Here is a 21,013-nt window from a genome sequence, read left to right as displayed (position 1 = left end):
AAATCACCCATGGATACTAAGGGATATTTGTGTGTGTGTGTGTGTGTGTGTGTGTGTGTATGTTTAATTCATTGTATATATGATGAATAATATATGATTATATATGCTTAATAGATTTTTCAAGCATAATAAAAATATGGAAACATATGATAACCACACACTCATCACTACAATTTAGCTTCTCTGATGTTCGTTTAAAGCCTCACTCCCATCTTTTTTTCCCCTCTGTATCTCTAAGTACAGATAATCACTCTGCTGAATTTTTTGATACTGTGCTCATGTACAGATCTGAACTTTTCAACACAGATTGCTATGGATACTAAACTGCATTTGAGGACCTTACATGTTATGTAAATTATATCACAGAGTTCACATCCTTTTCAATTTTCTTTTTTCTCCCCACTTATCTCTGCTTTTGATGTTTGCTTATATACACAGGCATAGCTGCTGTTTATTCATTTTAAATAATGTATAGTAGCTTTGCATAAATGGGCTTTAGCCTGTGGTAGGTTGTTATTATCTTTTGTGATTACAAAGATTGAGGCAGTCAACATTCTGTGCACTGTGATTGTGTTTTCTAGGGAACATCCTAGATTTGAAGCTGTAGCCTCACTGTATTTGAGCATCTGATCTCCACCTTTACTAGGAACTTCTAAATTGTTCTTTAAAAAGATTGCATCATGTACAGAGGCCTTGGGTTTAACCCCTAGTACCCCAACAATAAAAATAAAAATGCCATACAGAGTGTCTGGTAAAGACAAAAATTGGTTACATCACTTTATCTTAATTTTAGTAATGTGTGAGTTTTTCCATTCCCACATCCCCAAATTATGTTCTAGAAAAAAATTATATGACAACTGTTTAAAAAATTTTTTTTCTGCCTGATTTCCAGTGAAGTTAAACATTTCTATGTATTTAGGAAAGAGTTCATGGCTCAAATAACATACCCAATCCAAATTGGAAAACATTGGAACTATCTGCAATGACATATGCTATGGTTTATAACTGGTCGGCTATCCAAAGTCTCATGAGCTCAAAAGGGGGGCCTTTGAAAGGTCACTGGACTATGGGTGTGGTATAGCAGACTTGTCCATAGGTGGCAGGGTCTGATTGGAGGGGTCAGGTTACCGGGGTGAGACCTGGAAGGTTGAATCTCTCCCCCAGGGTCCTCCCTTGACCTTTCTGCTTCTCAGCCACCATGAGGTGAGCAGCTCTCCTCCGCCAGACCCCTCTGCCATGCTGTCCTGCCTTGGAGCCAGCTAACCATGGACTGTAACTATGAGCCAAGATAAATGACTCCTCCTTTAAATCGTAGGTTGTAGGTATTGTGTCTCAGCAATGAGAAACTGACTAGGAGATGTTACATAGTAAAATAAATTAGGTGGAGCTGAGTATCAAAGAGAGGTAGCATTTTTTTTTTGGCCTGGGCTCTAAGTGAACAAAGTCATACTTGGAGAATTCTTTCTGCAGGTGTTGTGCAAGTATTTGAGTTAAAAATGTGTAGTCTTACGTCTTTCAGGAATACTGTAGTGAACTAAATGGGATAGGGAACCCTCTGGGAAAGTTTGGGATCTGAAACCACACATCATAAATCCGTGCACTGTTACCTTGGCCAAGAGTCAAACTCCAGATATCCTAGCACTCCCAGAGACAGAGCTGAAGCTTTTCCAGTCGAGCTGCAAATTGGGTCCTAATCCATAGTTCCATGTATGTCCCGTCACGGTGGCATGGGAGGCCAATGTTGGGGTTCAAGACGTTTCCAGAAGTGGGAGCTCTGAGCACATGCGAGGGAAGGTGATCATTCATTATCTGAATTCTACTTTATTCTTGGAGCAGCTATACACAGTCTTATATTAAAAAACAATGCCAGGGCCAGAAGAGAATGTATCATATATGTAACCAGGATGAATTTTTATCATTCTCCTTTTTTGTCCAGGAAGACTACCCCTTCACAACGCAGCATCTCTTCTCTGTCTGCACATGTGTCTGTGTGTGATGGCTGGTGGTGTCTGGATTTGCTCGGTGGAGCCCTGAGGCCTATAGAAGGTATGAAAAGAGGAAAGTGCCACCGTGGTATTGTGCTGTCTGTCAAAAATGCTCTTGGCCTGAGTCCTGAGCTATTTCTCTAGCTTGTGGTTTGCTCTCTAGGTCCCTCCTTACCTTTTCCCTGGCCTCACAGACTATTTCTGCAGAAGCTTTTTTTTGTTTCCCACCTCAAGCTCATTTTAAAGCCAGAACAAAACTCTTTGAATGCTGGTTGTACCCTGCTGTGACCCTCAAGCTATTATACAACCGTGGCTTTCCAAAGTTTCAAAGTTATCTAAAAGGCAAGAAAACTAACCTGTGTGGAACAAAATAGAGAAGGTGTAGAATTTTGAAGAGTTCCCAGAATGACAAAGAATGGAACTGATACACGAATTTCAACTTAGTGCTAGAGCAGGTCACTTGGTAGCAATGCCTGCAGAGGTAGAGAGAGCACTGTAATAGATTTCAGAGATGCGAGAATTTATTGTTGGAAATAACAACAGTAGTGCCCATCTGTTCTGGACCAGTCACAGCACTTTGTATTTTAATACATCTTTCCCTTTGATCTCCAACACAACCCTCCAGTGGAGATACTTTTACATCTAACAAGATGAGAAAACAGAGGGTTCTTGAAGGGTAAACAACTTGTTCAAATTTATACAGCAATTCTGCCATGGAGATGTTAGGGGAGAGTGGTACCAAAATTAGTGTATGTTTGAGTTTTAAATTTGTTACATGATGACCTATACATTATTGAAGGAATTGGTAAATGGCAGACACTGGGCCCAATATGGCATTTGTAAATAAAGTTTTATTGGTACATAGTTGCAACTATTAATTTACATTTTTCTATAATTTCTCTTACCCTACAATGATAGGGTAGTTGTGACAGAGACCGCATGGCATGCAAAGACTAAAATATTTACTAATTGTACTTCCAGAAAATGTTTACTTGGCTCTACCCTGTTGTCCATTTCCTTTGATTTTTGGAGAAACTTTGGTCTTATTTCTTTCTCTTCATTTCTTCATGTTGGAAACTAACATCCAGGGTCTAGGTAGAGTTTATGTATTCTCTCTAGATAATTATCCTGCCATTTTTGGAATCTCAGTTCTACACAAGATTGTCCATTGCCTCCTTCAGTCTGTGTGGTAAACCTTCTAATGTGGTCCTATACCTTTTCTCCAAGAGTTCAGGCAGAAGTATATTTTTTCTCTGCTTCTTTTAACATAGGGTTCTTGTGTGATTGCAGGACCTTTTGAAAGGCAGAGAAATTTTTAAAGTTTGGTTGTCCATGTTATTTTGCTACTTACTCGTTAACATTCTGTGATTCTTACATTTTTGGTTTATCATGAGGATTGTAGGAACCAGTAGTCAGTTTGTGAAATTTGGCTTTTATCACTAAATCATTAAATTTGTTTTCCTCAAGCACATTTTTGGTGTTTATTGAACACCTGTTTTAGTATCTATAGAAAATTATAGAAACAATTTAGCAGAATATTTTCCCCAAAGAGGGGTGTGACACTAGCACTGTGGAACTTCACTTGCAGCTCTATGAACTCAAACATTTTAACTATCTTATTCTTATGCGTGGCCCCAGCATTTACTGGTATACTTATAAGTATACAAATACTTAGTTCACTAAGTATTTGGTGAATAGCTGAATGACTTAATGACTGTAAAAGAATAATTCAAGAGTGAAATGACTAAGTGATTCTTTTTCACCAGTTCTCAGATTTCTTGTTCAGCATCTCACCAGGGTCTGGGACCAAGATGACCTGGTGGCAGAAGATAGGAAAACCTCTTGTTCTCTAGTTCTGCAGCTTGGCACTATCTCAGTTTTGCTATTGGTGTAAACTTTTGTGCTGACCTTTACTTTTTGTCCAGCCATAACCTTGAGCCCCATCATACCGCATTTCCAAGAGTGGACAAAGTTCCTGTGTATTCGTTTCCCATTGCTGCTGTAGCAAACAATTACCACAAACATGGTGGCTTAAAACCACACAGTTTATCATCATAGTTCTGGAGGTTACAAGTCCTAGATGGGTCTCAGTGGGCTAAAATCAAGGCATCGACAGGAATGTGCTCCAGCTGGAGGCTGTAAGGACCACCTGTTTCCTTGACTTCCTCAGTTCCTCGGAGTCATCTGCCATGCTTGGCTGTGGTCCCTTCCTTCATCTTCAAACCCAGCAGCCTAGCACATTCACATTTTTCTCACCACTCTTTTCTGTCCCCTGCTTCCTTTGTCACATTTCCTCTGACCCCAAGTCTTCTCCCTTCCTGTTAGAAGGACCCTTGTGATGACACTGTGGCCACCAGGCTAATCTCCCATCTCGACATCCTCTCCTTAGTCCTGTCTGCGAAGCCTCCTTTGCCCTGGAAGGTAACATGCTCACTGGCTTTGGGGACTGGGGTGGACATCTCTGAGGAGGCATTATTCAGCCTACTGTGCCATCTTTCCTTCTTTCCCTGAACTGGCCGTACTACCTAGTGATCGAGGGCATCTCAGAGAAAGCATTTCACAAAAGGTGTCCTTGGACATCTACCTTTGGCTGGCATGGCTCTCTCTGAGGCCTTTATCTGTGTTCTACAACCTGCCTTCAACCTGCTTCTGAAACCCTCTGCCTCTCTGCCTGGAGTATGATGCTTCTAATGAAATCTACATAAATTGCCCAGTGCACTGTTTTAGGTTTATCTCGTTTGTATACCCAAACACTACATACTCTGGACCCTGACCAGAGGCCTGACCACTTTGGTAGGCAGGGGTTATGGAAGGACCAAGCTGCTATGGAAACACCTGGGTCGATCCAATCCAATAGGAGCTGAGAGAGCAGAAAACTATCGAAATTCTGTTTAATATAGTCCATACGTCAGCCTTCCTCCTTATTTTGTCATTGGTAATGTTGGGATAGCCTATTTCCAGCTTTGCTTTACTTGATATTCAGCTTTTCCTCTACTTACAACATTGTCTTCTGGATCCCAGATGAAGCATGTTTTCTAAACATATGTGAATTCCAACCTGCCTTGGCCATGCCTCCTCTCATCTCCTTGTCCGACTGCCCCCTTCCAATCAAGCCTGGGCTTTGGAAAGAACTTGGGAGACTCCTGGGACCTATAGTGACTAAATTAGTTACAATTCTCTTTCCTGTGTTTGAGATAGGAAACAAAAATAAATGACACAAAAGCTGAAATCAAATTAAAATCTCAGATACATTTTATTTTAAAGAGAATTATCAGATAAATCTTTGACAGGAAGAGTAACAGGTCCAAATGCTCATTTTCATCACTAGGAGATAAACAGGCTCTTGACACCTTGAAAACAAACACTCAAAGATGAGAACTTCTTATCCTGTGTCCTGCTGACTCTTTGCCAGCTGATTCAAAAGTTTGACTCGTCATTATTTTCTTACTATCTATTGTTTTTGAGCTTCATGTCATTACCTAAACTTGTGTCAAAAATCTAGAAGCTAATTAAAATGTAGGAGGCTTTATTGAGGCAGCAAAGCTAATGATCCATAGGTGCTCACCAGGCTTCCAGCAGGGGGTTTCTTAGGAGGAGCTCATGGCAGGGAGGGGAGCGGACCACTGTACCCTGGATTTCAGGTGGTGCATGGAGACCTAGCAGGACCAGGCGTGCGACTTTGCCAGGTGGTTGGCCAGGGGCCCTAGAGATTTTTGTTTGTTTGTTCATTATTTCATATTCTTTTAAAAATGTTCTGTTTTTATTAGTACGTATTTGTAGTACATAATGATTGCATTTATTGTGGGGAATTGGTATGTGTACATAACACGTCTCAATTCATTTTTCCCCCTTCCTCTTTACTCCCATTTAAAAATTTTTTTTGTCAGCATCAGGTTCACTTGTTTATGTCTTTATCAAGTTAATCATCATAAACACAGATTAACAGCCAGACTAAGAGGCCAAAAAACATATAAAACACATAAGACAATTATACTAAATCAAAGTTCACTTTTAGCTTGGCCATGCTGGATTACAATAACTTTTTTCTCTGTTGTTTTCTATTGTCTACCTTTTATTTTGTACTTTATTTACATACTGGATTTCTTATATAAGAGAAAGCATTCGATATTTAAGCTTGTATGTCTGATTTACATCACTTAACGTTATGCTGTCAAAGTGCCCACATTTTCCCACAAATGACTTAAGTGTATCATTTTTAATGGGCGAGTAGTATTCAATTGTATATAAATACCACTTTTTCTTTATCCATTCATCTGTTAACAGGCATATAGGCTGCTTCTGAGATTTAGCTGTTATGAATTGTGCTGCTATAAACATGGGTATGCATAGATCACTATAATACAATGTCTTGAACTCTTTCAAGAAGATACTCAGAAGGGGAATACCTGGGTCAAATGGAATTTCTATATTTAGTTTTTTTCAGGAATCTCCATCCTGATTTCCATATTGGTGGTACCAGTTTACATTTCCACCAACAATGAAGAAGGTCCCCTGCCTCGGCCTCTCCAGCATTTGTTATTATTTGATTTCTTGTTGATGGCCATTCTTTCTGGAGTGAGATGGACACTCAATGTTGTTTTAATTTGCATTTCTTAAATGGCCAGAAATGTTGAACATTTTTTCATGTGTTTATTGCCATTTGTAATTCTTCATCTGAAATATGTTTATTCATTTCAGAGGCCTATTTTTTGATTGGGTCTTTAAATTTGGGGGGCATGTCTAATTTTTTCAGTTCTTTATATATTCTAGATAATTAGTCTTTTGTCTGAGGAGTAGCTGGCAAAATTTCCCGTGCTTTGTAGGTTATCTCTTCACTCTGTTGGTTGTTGCCTTTGATTTTGACGTGCATGACCGGAGAAGCCCCAGCTCTAACCTGGTATAATCAGGGCTGGTGGTAGTAACCTCAGCAATCTTCCAGGTCTGCTTGCCTTCAATATTTGGCTGTAGCAGATTTCTCTAGGTTTCTGCAGAAAGCCACCTCTGGGACTTCAACTTACAAGAAATCAGAGATTCAGCTGTGAAAGGTTAACCTCACTTGTCAGTCTGCTCTGCTGATCTCAGGGCACACACATTTTGAGCTGGAAAAGGTCAGTGATGGTTGTGGGGCTGGCCTGTGTGTGGCTAGCAAGAGAATAAGGTGAAGTCAAACAGAGCTGATGTCAACAACTACAACATGAGACTAGGAGAATAATAAATGGGACAGACTATCACGGGATGGAGTAGAAGGTAAAAATCTTATGTTTTCATTAATTTCAGCATTTTGAAATATTTTTAGATAGTGACATGCAGTTAAAAAAGACAGTAAAAAATGAGTAATGAAGGGTTAGCATGAAAGAAATGGTGGCCCTTAGCTTATGAAGGAGGTCTCGCCCCAGCAAGGGAAATGGGCAGTCTGGTGTCACCAGAAAAGAAAGCCAATGGAAGTGGATGACGTAAAGTGCAGTTAGTTATCAGAGAAAGCAGCTAGAACTACCATTGTGTGGAAATCAGCTCCACTGCAGGAGTGAAGTAACAGTAATCACTCGAGTATTTGCCTCTCTGCACTGCAGAAATCAAGGCAAGTGGAGGACATAAAAGGCTATTGCTTCTCACAGAAAGCCTCTAAAACTGCCATTGTGTGGAAATCAACTCCACTGCAAGAGTGAAGTAAAACAGTAATCACTCAAGTATCTGCATCTCTGCATTAAAGAAACCAATGGAAGTGAGATCCCAGTGAGAAGCTTGTAAGGACCAGAGCAGTGCTGCTGCAGGCAGGTCCAGCCAGGGCCCCACCCCAACACTGGCCACTTGGGCCCACAGGCCCCAGCCAAAGACCCACCTGAAAAAGAGCTGCACAGGCACACAAGCAACAGTCAGATGCCCCTGCATACCATTGCTAAATGTGTGCAGACCCCAGCCAGAAGCCCACCCAGACACCAGCAACTGGGGTGTTCAGCCTCCAGCCAAAGACCTTCCCAGACAACAGCTACATGGGGGGCAGGCCCTAGCCAAAAGCACACGTAGATACCATCTGAACCGTGCACAGGGCCCAGCCAAAAGCCCTGCCCAGAAAACAGGACAGCACACAGATCCAGAAGGCCACCTTTCTGAACATAGGAATTAGTGTACTGGTGAGCAGCAGAGAAAAGGCTGTTTGGTGGCTTGGTGATAATTAAACACCACTGGGTGAGCAAAAACTTGCCTCAACAAAGGCACAGTAGGATGCATCTGCTGAAATGAGAAGGCATGTAAACAAGTCTCAAAACTAGATTTCCATATCACCTAAGTTAACCTCAAAGGGCAATGAGAAGGAACAATCTGATACTCAACCACCTAGACTCCCTGAAATGGCAAGAAAAGAGAATCTGGAAAAAATGAAATCAGAAATAATTTCTCAGAGAAAAACAGAGATTGTGTCCATAGTGCAAGACATGATTAATAAATCTAGAATAGAAACAGATAAAAGCAATAGAGGAGCTGAAGAACATGATGGAATGTCAACACAGGAAACAAATGGAATCCATAAAACATATGCAAACAGATTTCCAGATTAAAAACTTCATTGAAAGTTTACACAGCAGGATGAGCTGATGCGAGGACAGAATTTTAGATATAGAATTGCAATTAGTGACCAGGAAAAGAAAAATTACTTTAAAATAGTAAAAAATCATGAGAAGTAAATCCAGCAGCTGCTAGATGATGTAAAGAAGAATAATATAAGACTGATCAGAATCAATGAAGAAATAGGAGAGAGTGCAAATGAAATAAAAAATCTGTTCACATAAGTAATGGCAGAAAACTTCACAAGCAGGGGAAAAGAACTTGAACATACAGATGAGTGAGGCATATAGAACTCCAACTGGACTTGAAAAAAAATATCTAGATGTAAGCATATAATAGTTAAGATCCCAGAAACCCAACAGAAGAACAAAATTCTACAAGCAGTTAGAGAAAAGAAACAAATCACATACAAAGGAAAGCCCGTCAGAATCATGGCAGACTTCTCAATGCAAACTCTCAAGACAAGAAGATCGTGGAGTGATGTATTCCAAGCCTTAAAGGACAACAGCCTCCATCCAAGTTTGATGTACCCTGAAAAACTATCTTTCAAAATTGATGGAAAAATGAGACTTTAATGACAAAGAGCACCTGAGGAACTTTATGAATACCAAACCAGCCCTCCAAAAAATTTTAAACAATGTCCTAGGAAAACATGATGAGGTTCACAACCCCAGGAAGCCCAGCAGAATGAATCCACTGGGTACAACAAGAAATTAAATGCAAAGGGGGAGAATCCAACAAAAAGAAAAAGTCATAACAATGACAAGTCAATACATATCAGTTGTAACCATCAATGTTAATGGTCTCAATTCACCAATCAAAAGAAATAGACTGGCAGAATGGGTCAAGAAGCAGGAGCCAACAATATGCTGCATACAAGAAACACACTTAATTCAAAAAGAAACTCAGACTGAAAGTTAAAGGGTAGAAAACAATACTCCATGTGACAGGAACCCAAAAAAAGTCAGAGTAGCTATCCTTTTTGCAGATAAAATGGATTTCAAGCCAACATTAATTAAGAGAGACAGAAAAGGACACTAAATCCTTGTAAAGGGAAGAATCCAAGAGGAAGAGATGACAATCATTGATATATATGCACCAAACACTAGTGCACCCAACTGTATAAAACAAATACTAGTGGACATGAAAAATCATATAAGTGCTAATACAATAGTAGTGGGGGACCTCAATACTCCATTGTCACAAGCAGATTAACTAGACAAAAAAGTAAACAACAAAATACTAGAACTCAAACTCTTCAACAAGTGAACTTAACAGATGATTACAGAGTGGTCCACCCCACAGAATCACAATACACATTCTTTTCAGCTGCACATGGATCATTCTCCAAAATAGACTACATACTTGCTCATAGAACATGTTTAACTAAGTGCAAAGGAATTGAAGTTATCCCCTGTATATTATCGACCATAGTGTGATGAAATAGAAAATAGTGAAAAAGAAATGGCAAGAATTTCATAAACACATGGAAACTGCACCACACATTTCTGAATAACCAATGGGTCACAGAAGAAATTAAAGAAGAAATCAGACAGTTCCTACAATTAAATGACAATGCTATTACAACATATCAGAATCTATGGGATACAATGAAAGCAGTCTTACAAGGGAGATTCATAGCAGTGAAAACTCACATTAGGAAAACAGAGTGAGCTCTATTACACAACCTGATGCTGAACCTCAAGCTCCCGGAAAAAGAAGAGCAGGGCAAATGCAAAGCTCATACAAGGGAGGAAATTATAAAGATCAGAGCAGAAATCAATGCAATGGAGACTAGGAGAACAGTACAAAAAATTAATGAATCAAAGGGTGGTTCTTTGAAAGAATATACAAAATTGAGAAACCCTTAGCCAACCTTATCAAAAAAAGGAAAGAAAAGGCCCAAATCCATGCAGTTAGGAATGAAAAGGGTAAAATTACAATGAGCCCAGCAGAAATCCAGAGGATCATGAATACCTACCTTGAGAACCTATATGCCAATAAGATGGAAAACACAAAAGAAATGGACAAATTCCTAGACATGTATGAATTACCAAAGCTGAACGAAGAAGACCTAAAAATTCTAAACAACCCAATATCAATCAATGAAATTGAAAACATAATTAAAATCTTACTAAGAAAACCTTGGGTCCTGATGGCTCCACTGCTGAATTCTACGAGACAGTTAGAGAAGAACTACTGTCATTACTGTTTAAACTCTTCAAAGAAATTGAAAGGGAAATAATACTGTCAAATTCATTCCTGGAAGCAAGCATTACCTTGACCCCAAAAGCAGAGAGAGACCCAACCAAACCAAACCAAACCAAACAAAACAAAACTATAGGCCAATCTCACTAATGAACATAGATGCAAAAATCCTTAATAAGATACTGGTAAATAGAATGCAGAAGATCATCAAGAAGGTCATACCCCCTGACCAAGTGTGATTCATTCCAGGGATGCAGGGATGGTTGAACATACACAATTCAGTAAAAGTAATACAGTATATTAACAGACTTGAGGACAAATCCATATGATCATCTAAATAGAAGCAAAAAAAGTGTTCAACAAAATCCAACACGTATTCATGATAAAACTCTACAAAAAATTGGAATAGACAGGCTCTACCTCAATCTGATAAAAGCCATCTATGAAAAACCAATAGCCAATATCATACTAAATGATGAAAAACTGAAATCCTTCACACTAAAATCAGGAACAAGACAAGGATGTCCACTATCACCACTCCTGTTCAATATAGTTTTAGAGGCATTAGCCGCAGCAATTAGACAAGAGAAAGAAATAAAAGGAATAAAGATAGGAAATGAAGAATTCAAATTGTCATTATTTGAAGACAATATGATATTCTATATAGAAGATCCCAAGCACTCAACCAAAATTCTTCTAGACTTAATGACCAAATTCAGTAGAGTAGCTTGATAGAAGGTCAACACACCAAAATCAATTGCTTTCCTGTACACAAACAACAGACTCACTGAAAATGGAACTGCAAAAATAACTCCCTTCACAATAGCATCCAAAAATATGAAATACCTAGGAATGAATCTAATGCAAGAAATCAAAGACTTCTACTTGGAAAACTATAGCACTCTGAAAAGAGATCAAAGAGGATATCAGAAAATGAAAAGACATTCCCTGCTCCTGGGTAGGAAGGATCAATATAGTGAAAATGGACATACTTTCAAAACTGCTATATAGATTCAATGTAATCCCAATTGAATCCCAGCAGCATACTTCATGGACCTTGAGAAAACAATCCAAAAATTCATTTGGAACAAGAGGAGACCCAGAATAGCAAACGCAATTCTAGGTAACAGAGACATGGCAGGGGATATTACAACCCCCAACCTGCAACTCTACTGCAAAGCTACTGTGATAAAAACAGCTTGGTACTGGCAAAGAACCAGACCTGAGGACCAGTGGAACAGATTAGAAGATGCAGAAACAACTCTAGACACACTCAGCCATCTCATCTTTGAAAAAGGAGTCAAACACCTTCACTGGAGGAAAGATAGGCTCTTTAATAAATGGTGCTGGAAAAATTGGGTTTCAACTTGCCAAAGATTCAAACTAAACCTGTATTTCTCACCATGCACTAAACTAAAATGGAAATGGATTAAATATCTAAATATTAAAATAGAAATGCTGTTTTTCCAGCACCATTTATTTTCCAGGATATCTTTCCTCCAGTGATGGTGTTTGACTCCTCTTTCAAAGATGAGGTGGCTGAGTGTGTCTGGAGTTGTTTCTGCATCTTCTAATCTGTTCCACTGGTCCTCAGGTCTGTTGCTTTGCCAATATCATGTTGTTTTTATCACGGTGGCTTTATAGTATAGTTTCAAGTTGGGGATTGTGATACCCTCTACCTTGTCTTTGTTGCTTAGAATTGTTTTTGCTATTTTTGGATTGCTTTCTCAAGATCTGTGAAGTATCCTGTTGGAATTTGAATTGGGATTGCATTGAATCTATATCGCAGTTTTGGAAGTTTGACCATTTTCACTATGTTGATTCCTCCTATCCAGGAGCAAGGGATGTCTTTCCTTTTTCTGATATCATCTTCAGTCTCTCTTTTGAGAATGCTATAGTTTTCAGAGAAGAGGTATTTGATTTCTCTTGCTAGATTGATTCCTAGGTATTTCATTTTTTTGGATGCTATTGCAAAAGGAATTGTTTGCCCTATTTCTCTCTCAGTGACTCTGTTGTTTGTGTAAAGGAAAGCTATTGATTTTTGTGTGTTGACTTTGAATCCAGCTACTCTACTAAATTTGCTTATTAAGCTAGAAGACTCATGGTGGAGTTATTGGGGTCTTCTATATAGAGTATCATGTCATCTGCAAATAATGACAATTTGGCTTCTTCATTTCCTATCTTTATTCCTTGTATTTCTTTCTCTTGTCTAAGTGCCATGGCTAATGTTTTAAAAAGTATATTGAACAAGAGTGGTGATAGTGGACATCCTTGTCTTGTTCCTGATTTTAGTGTGAAGGATTTTCAGTTTTTGACCATTTAGTATGATATTGGCTATTGATTTTTCATAGTTGGCTTTTATCAGATTGAAGTAGAGATCGTCTATTCTAAATTTTTGTAGGGTTTATATCATAAATGCATTTTGGATTTTGTCGAATGCTTTTTCTGCATCTATTGAGATCATATGGTTTTTGTTCTTGCATCCATTGATACAGTGTATTAAATTTATTGATTTGCATATGTTGAACCATCCCTGCATCCCTGGGCTGAATCCCACTTGGTCAAGGTATATGATTTTCTGGATGATCTTCTGCATTCTATTTGCAGCACATTGTTTTATCTTGCTTCTTAACCCATTTAACCAGTCTATTTCTTTTGATTGGTGCATTGAGACCATTAAAATTGATGGTTATAACTGATACATATTGACTTATTCTTGTTATGACTTTTTCTTTTGGATGGATTCTTCCTCTTTGGATTTAATTAGTTGTCGTGCCTGATGGATTCATTCTGCTGGGTTCCCTGGGCTTGTCATCCTCATTGCCTTTTCTTAGGATATTGTCTAAAATTTTTTGGTGTGCTGGTTTGATATTCATGAAGTTCCTAAGGTGCTCTTTGTCATGAAAGTATCTCATTCCTGCAACAATTTTGAAAGTTAATTTTGCAGGGTACATCAATCTGGGTAGGAGGCTGTTTTCCTTTGGGGCTTGAAATACATCACTCCAAGCTCTTCTTGCCTTGAGGGTTTGCATTGAGAAATCTGCCGTGATTCTGATGGGCTTTCTTTTGTATGTGATTTGTTTCTTTTCACTAACTGCTTGTAGAATTTTGTTCTTCTGTTGGATTTCTGGAATCTTAACTATTATATACCTATATGTGGGGTTTTTTTGGTTCAAGGCTAGTTGGAGTTCTATATGCCTCAGTTATCTGTCAAGTTCTTTTCCCCTGCTTGTGAAGTTTTCTGCCATTACTTCTCTGAACAGTTTTTTTATGTCATTTGCACTCTCTCCTGTTTCTTCATTGACTCTGATCAGTCTTATGTTATTTTTCTTTGCATCATCTAGCAGCTGCTGGATTGATTTCTCATCATCCTATTTTAAAGCAATTTTTCTGTTTTTGGTCACTATTTGTAATCTTATCTTCTGTATCTGAAATTCTTTCCTCATATTGCCTCATTCTGCTGCATAAATTTCCAGTGGCATTTTTAATCTCCTGGAAATCTGTTTGCATCTGTTTTATGGATTCCATTTGTTTCCTATGTTGAGATTCCTTCATGTTCCTCAGCTCCTCTACTTTTTTTATCTGTGTCCACTCTAGACTTACTAATTGTCTTGCACTATTGGCTCAATCTCTGGTGCTATCTGAGAAATTATTTCTGATTTCATTTTTTCCAGTTCCTCTTTTGTTGCCAGTTCAGGGAGTCCAGGTAGTTGAGTATCAGAGTGTTCCATCTCGTTTCCCTTCGGGGTTGCTTTTGGTGATCTGGAAGTCTGGTTTTGAGACTTTTTACATGTCTTCTAATTTCAACAGTGGTTGTGGGGGGGTGTCCTGCTGGCACCTGAGTTTCTCATCTCCGCAGTGCTGGTAGGGCTGTCCTCCTCAGTGCTGGGGGTGGTGGTATGGCTACCTGAAAGGCTCCAGACTGTTCTTTGTGTAAGTTGTTGTTTGCTGCAGTAGCCAGGATCCAAAAAATCCTTCCATTATAATATTTGCAGTTTTAGTCTAAATTTCATTTGAAATCATAGTTTAAGAAGATCTCAGAAGCTTTATCCAGGGGCTGTATGACTGGCCTTCATTGTTGTCTCCTCCAAGATATTTATTTGTCTTACCTATAAATTTCCTAACATTGATTCTCAAAAATGCAAATGATTCTTCAATCATTACCTTAGACTATATCCTCCTGTGTCTGGAAAGGTGGCAAATTATTAACAATCTGAGTGGTTTAATTTCCTCTGGTAAAAAAGCCACAAGGTATGGCTTTTCACATTTGTATGTAAAAGAGAACAGCTGATGTAACCTTAGGGCTCCTTTGGCCTTTGGACACAATTCCCCCGAGTACAGAAGAAGTGTTTTTCATCAAGATTTACATATATACATGAGATGTTCTATTCACAAGCCTTATTAAAGGGTTTTGATGGAATTTCAGAAAGAAATATGAAAAGTTCAATGTTGACCTCACCTACACAGAGGGTGTGGTAAACCCACCTATTTTCAGTCTTTCTCTACACTGCAGCTGCAGTGAACACCTGGAAATCAGCTTTCCTCAGTCCCTTGAGCCAAGCCTCTCCTGCTCTCTAGTTTCTGCTTGTGGAAAGAGAGCACCTTCTCTGGAGGACAAGTTTTTTCTGTATAGTTACAGTTTTCTTTACCCAAGTGCCTTTTTTCTTTGCAAATTAAATCTTTAGCATGTTAATATATATCTTCATTACTTCTCTCCACACTGAGACAACATCTGACACCCACAAGTTAAAGGAAGAAAGGCTTATTTTGCCTCAGAGTTGGTAGAGGTTTTAGTCCATAGTTAGCTGGTTCCAAGGCAGGGTGGCATGGCAGAGGGACATGGCAGAGGAGAAACAGTCCATGGCAGAGCAGACAGAAAGCAGAGAGGGATCAAAGGAGGAGGGAGGATATATACTTTCAAGCCATGCCCCCAGTGACCCACCTCTTCCCACAAGACTTCACCACCTAACATAATATCCAGCTATAAACCCATCAGTGAGATAATCCAGTATCACACACCCATGATCCAGACTCCTCCCCAAAGTGCCATGTATGAGTACATGAGGCTTTGGGGATCTAGATATAAATCATAACTATAAAATGGAAAACACAAAAGAGAAGTGAAATGTCTGCACTTATGCAGATTAAAGTTCAAATACAAGGAGTCAAATTATGCATCCATAAGAGTTAAATACTAATAGGGAGCTGTGCTAGCTTTTCATCATTCTAACAAATACTCATTGTAAGTAGTTTATATAAAGACGGGGTTTGTTTTGGCTCATGGTTTTAGATCCAGCCCAAAAGTGGATGGGTCCCTGGCTCTTGGCCTATGATGTGGTGCTGGAAGGCAATGCAGGAAGCTAATGGTGGTGTAAAACTGCTCACTTGATGAGCAGAAAGCAAAGGAGAAGAGAAATGACTGGGGCTCAGTAATCTCCCTGTGAGTGTACCTCAGATGACCTAAAGACCCCCATCAATTTCTCACCTCTTAGAGGTTTTACCACCCACCCAGTAGTGCTGCCTTGGGGACCAAGCTGTTAATTAACATATGGGCCTTGAGGAACGTGCAAAATCCAGACTATAGCAGGAGAAAATGTACCTGTATTGCTGTTGAGACATGTGCATTATCTAATTTTTTATTGCTGGGTTACCAAGTACTGCAGGGGAAAACAGCAATGTACTTTTACCTATATTCTCTCAAATTCACGCCACTTCCCTGCACTTTCTGTTCTTCACTTTATTCACCTCATATCACCTGTTTCTGTACAAATTGTCCCTTGTACTCAATATTCCCCTCAATCGAACCGTACTACCCTTGTGTCTTACTGATTTTAACAGAAGAAGTGAAACCCAGTATCATTCAGAAGAACAATGCTGCCCCGAAAGGACCACTTACACTTCTTTTCTTTCAGCTTCAAGATTTTAATTCTTACCCTCATTCTCCACTAATAACATTTCAATTGTGTTCTTTAGTTTTAAATCTCTTTTCTAAGTCTAGCCTTCTACCTGTGTTAGATCACATCCACTTTTTAACCTCCTTAGGATTTTGTTTCCTAATATAATTTCTTCTTTTGTTTGCATATATGATAGTTTCTCTTCAACTAGCTCTTCAGTGTTTTAAGTGAGCAGTTCTCAGTGTCCTATCTTAAACCAAATAAAATGGAACAAAATCGTCATAAAAATCCTACCTTAAAAAATGTTGGCCGTTGGAAATCACTGACTTGTTCCTCCTTTACTCTCAAACAGCACAAAACTCCAATCCATCTATCCGACTTAGGTGCCTTACCTTTTGCTCTGTGCAATCATGGCCTTCAGCTATCAGACTTTCCCACTGTCTACTTAAAAGTGCCAGATGTGGGCCCCAAAACTGAGCACCAAACATATTGCCCAATGAAAGTGCCAAACCACATGCAAAAGAAATACTGCAGCTGGAACCTGAATTTCACAAAACCGGCTTCTTGCTGTCAGCAGCTCCCTTCCTCTCTGTTAGATATTCACCCTTGTCTCTGTGACCTGGTTTTCATTTTGTTGCCTGCACTTAAACTCTGAGATCCTGAGACGAACACACTTGTCTTCAGTGTAGTCCTCTTCTCATAGCACCTTGTCCATAATGACCTTGGCAGTCTCAGAACCCAAAACCAGCTTGATGCATGTTGCCTAGCATCCTGGCCTCCGTCCTCTTCCCAGGGTATAGTTCAGCTGAGACTTTTACTCAGCAATTAGCAGCAACCTTCTGCTCATGGAATCCAATGGCTCCATTTTTCTTTATTTGTTCTCCCTGTCCTGTACACACGGTGGGCTCTTAGTGACTGCTTCCTGAACTTTGCCTTTCTGTGGACTTCATGACTGTGACACTTCCGGGTGTTTTTTTTTTTTTTTTCTCCTTCACCATCAACTTGCCCTCAGCTTTTGCACTGCCCTCCAGGTCTTTCCTTAGCTCCTTTCTCCATCTGTCCATGAACTCTAGGAATTGCCCTTCACAGGATGTGCTGTGAGGAATTTAGTCTTTGAGTTTTCTCCTCATATTTTTCATTTTCAGCATGTAAATTATTTAGCCAAATGTTTATAGGTGTTTCCTGGGGCTCATATTTCCCCATGTAGCCTCACTATCCAGTTCTAATTCAGATTCAGCTCTTTGTAGGCATTCAGATACCTTTTCAGGGAGTCATTTGACTTCTAATTTCTCTCCCTTTCAATTCCTGATGAACTTACCTCTCTAGATCAACATTTTGATTCCAGACCCCTTTCCTTAAAAACCAACAATGACTCACTGTCTGACATCGAACTTTCTAACCTTCTATTCAGAATCCCTGAACTCTAACATCTATGTTCTCTGCTTTGACTATCCATGAGTCCTTCTGCTGGTGCCTCTGCTCCCTCCTACTTCACCACACAGTGTGGTTTGCTCTGGTGTTGCCTGAACTCAACAGCTTCCCATGATGTCTTGCTATTGATTTCCTATTGTTTCAGGCTCATACACCTTTCCTAAGATGTTCTGCCTATAGTTCTTTGAATTATTAAAGGATCATTTACCATGAGTTTTGAATTACAATTTTTATGTAGACATAGTCTCTGAGTCCCTCAAAACTTCTAGAATGACTATCAAACTGAATGGAATGCTGTAGGGAATAATAAAAATTTTTCTTAACTGAATGTTTATTTTGGAGTGTTGGAGGTCATATCTATTCAGAGGTCAGATGGTGAGGGGGAAAAATATACAAGCTTTCCTGTCATTTTTCAAAACCCCTCCACTTCTGTGAATTAGCATTGATTATTAAACTTACTTTTTATTTGGTTGCAATCTGGATCAATAGTTAAAACTCAAAAGGCCCACACATCCCTGATATTGGTTACCTTTTTCTTATAGTTCTATGTAAAATTTCATTTTTACTTGGGTCCTTATTTAAGGTTTTCCCTTCCTTTTATTTGGCAAACTTGGAGTTGACAAAGCACTTTCCTCCTTGCAGTATGGTTACATTTAATTCATTTATTCTCTGAAAAATACCCTGAGCATACTTTGGCTTCCCATTGCTTATGAACCTGGAACTGTGGTCTGCTCACACACTGTGACCTTTGCTTTCTGGAATGAATGGTCTTGCAGATGTCCTGAAAAAAGCCCCCAAAGCACTTGTTAATTAAGCCAGGGTTTACCTGGGGAGATTTTGTTGTTGTCAAGGTCTCTCAATATAAGCTTGAGAAGCAAAATAAACCTAAGCTCTCTTGCTCTAAAGTTCAAGTGCCACAATTTCAACACTTGTGTCTGCACTGGGAATATGCTGAGCTGTGTAAGAGTTTCTGTTTATTTCCTTTTTGAACTTTCTTTATTTGAGCTGTTCCACAATTTACTGCTCTACATAGAATTCAAAACCCATTGTGGGGGAATTACCATTGACAAAGATAGAAATTATTTTTGAGTGATCACTTCTACAGTCCTCATATCGTCTCCCACATAGTGAAGATTCCAGTGTGACTTAGTTACTTCAAGTCCCTTGCTGTTTTGTGGGGCTGTAATTACATTTCTATATGTCTACAGTTGTTAGGTAGCTCAAGATATAGTTTTAGGAAGTTACTTCGTGTATATGGCAACAAGGAAGTGCTTGGGAGGAGATAAGACAGCATTTGGCTGTGGGCAATGCTGTCTTAATGGTATTAATAGTTTCTCTCTGCCTCCTGTTCTTCTCTCTCCTCCATCCTCATGTCCTTTTTCTCCCATCTTGTTTCCAAGTCTAATTTAAAGTTCTTTCTTTTACACCGAGGAGTATTTTCAAAACAACCATTCTGAACAGGCAGATTGCTAATGAAGCATGTGAAATAGTTAAGCATGTGGGAATCCTGCTCTGTTTTTGTAGGACCCTTCAATTGTCCTCTCAGCTTCTACTAGTTCCACATGCAACAAGAGATTTGTCCCTGGAAAGGAATCCTGTCTGGTCAACATTCCACTGGCTTCAATGGGGATTGGCCAGGAGGTGCTAGGGAAACATCTTCTGCTTTAAAGCATGGCAGCTACCCTAAGGGCATTTACTACCTAGCAGAATAACCACTGTTTGTTTTAGTGTTCTATAAGAGACAGATAAAAGTCTGAGTTGTTTTTACCTAAGATGATTTCCCTTTCTTTGGCATTAACAAATACTCATCTTTTACAAGCTCAACTTAAAGATTCTTAGTTGTTGGATAGGAGGGGAAGGTTGGGATGCTTCAGGTTTCTCCTCTCTCTAATCTTACATGTCTCCAAAAAAGGAAAGTACAAAGTGACAGGCAAAGATCAGAAATGAGATCAGTAAAAGGAATTCTTTTCTTCTCATGCTCATAGTGAATTATTGAGACAACTTGCCTGTGAGTTGTCACTCTCAGCCTGGAAAGGCGAGAATGGGGACGCTCAAGAGCTAAGACTGCCTCCTCACCAGCAGAAGATCAGACTAGAAAACAAAGTGAGGCAGAACAGGCCCAACATTTCCTCTAGAGGGTAGAGGAGGATTGGGGCAGATCGCCTCAGTGATACCTGTCCCGCAAGACTGAAGAATGGCTGCTGGCCTATTGCCTCTTAACTGGCAGATGGGGTACCGTGATTTATTAACAGGCATGTATATTTCCTAAATATGAACGAGATTTCACAAAAAGACCCATTTTATAGCATTTTATTAATTTACCCTATGGTTAGTATCAAAGTCCACGAGGTGGTGTCTAAAGATAGCAAACCACAATCAAACCAAGAGACTGGTCAACCGAGTTTTAATGCAGCATATACAAAACAGGAATAAAACGTCACTTTCTTTGATGGGACATATCCTCTCATGTTTTCAACTTAAATAACAAAAGACAATGTATAAAAAAGAAAGCATAAAAACTCAAGGCATAAGCAATTATCAAAGGCAAGACATAAAATTGAAGGATGACAATTTTTGATTACCTAAACGAGTCACAATCCGGAATCTACGAAATAAAAGCAAACTTTTACCTTAGTCTAATTATCTCTTATCTCGATGGAACTTCCGAGATGATATAGGGAAAGATATAGGAGATAAAATAGGACCTCCAAACTGTTATAAGGGAAATATTTAAATTCCCAACCTGTTAGATGTCTAATACACCAAGTTCATGCTTTCTAAACTTGAAAAATGAATTATATGAACAACAAATGTTAAGAATAGAAAATGTTTATTGAGAGGATAGCTCCTGAGAGGCAGGAGGGGTCCCAAAGAGGGAGCTGAGGACCCCACTTTTCAGGGGAAGTTTTGTAGAGCAAAAACCACATGGGTGCA

General features: G+C 39.2%; 1 long non-coding RNA gene across 4 annotated transcripts in view; it reads left to right on the top strand.

The window, feature by feature from the left end:
- The window catches only part of LOC147830163 (uncharacterized), a 708,257-nt gene that overhangs the window by 438,585 nt on the left and 248,659 nt on the right, over positions 1-21,013 (top strand). For all 4 annotated transcript variants that reach the window (XR_015444498.1, XR_015444499.1, XR_015444501.1 and 1 more), the window contains one exon: positions 1,937-2,046. This is a non-coding gene — a long non-coding RNA (uncharacterized LOC147830163). Of the gene's footprint in view, positions 1-1,936; positions 2,047-21,013 lie in introns of those variants that run through there.

Source organism: Heterocephalus glaber, unplaced genomic scaffold (assembly GCF_053883595.1).
Source record: "Heterocephalus glaber isolate CG9 unplaced genomic scaffold, H.glaber_assembly_v1.0 deba00000331, whole genome shotgun sequence".
Lineage (NCBI taxonomy): Eukaryota > Metazoa > Chordata > Mammalia > Rodentia > Bathyergidae > Heterocephalus > Heterocephalus glaber.
Note: the sequence above shows the minus strand (reverse complement) of the source record. Positions and strands in the feature narration are given on the sequence as shown.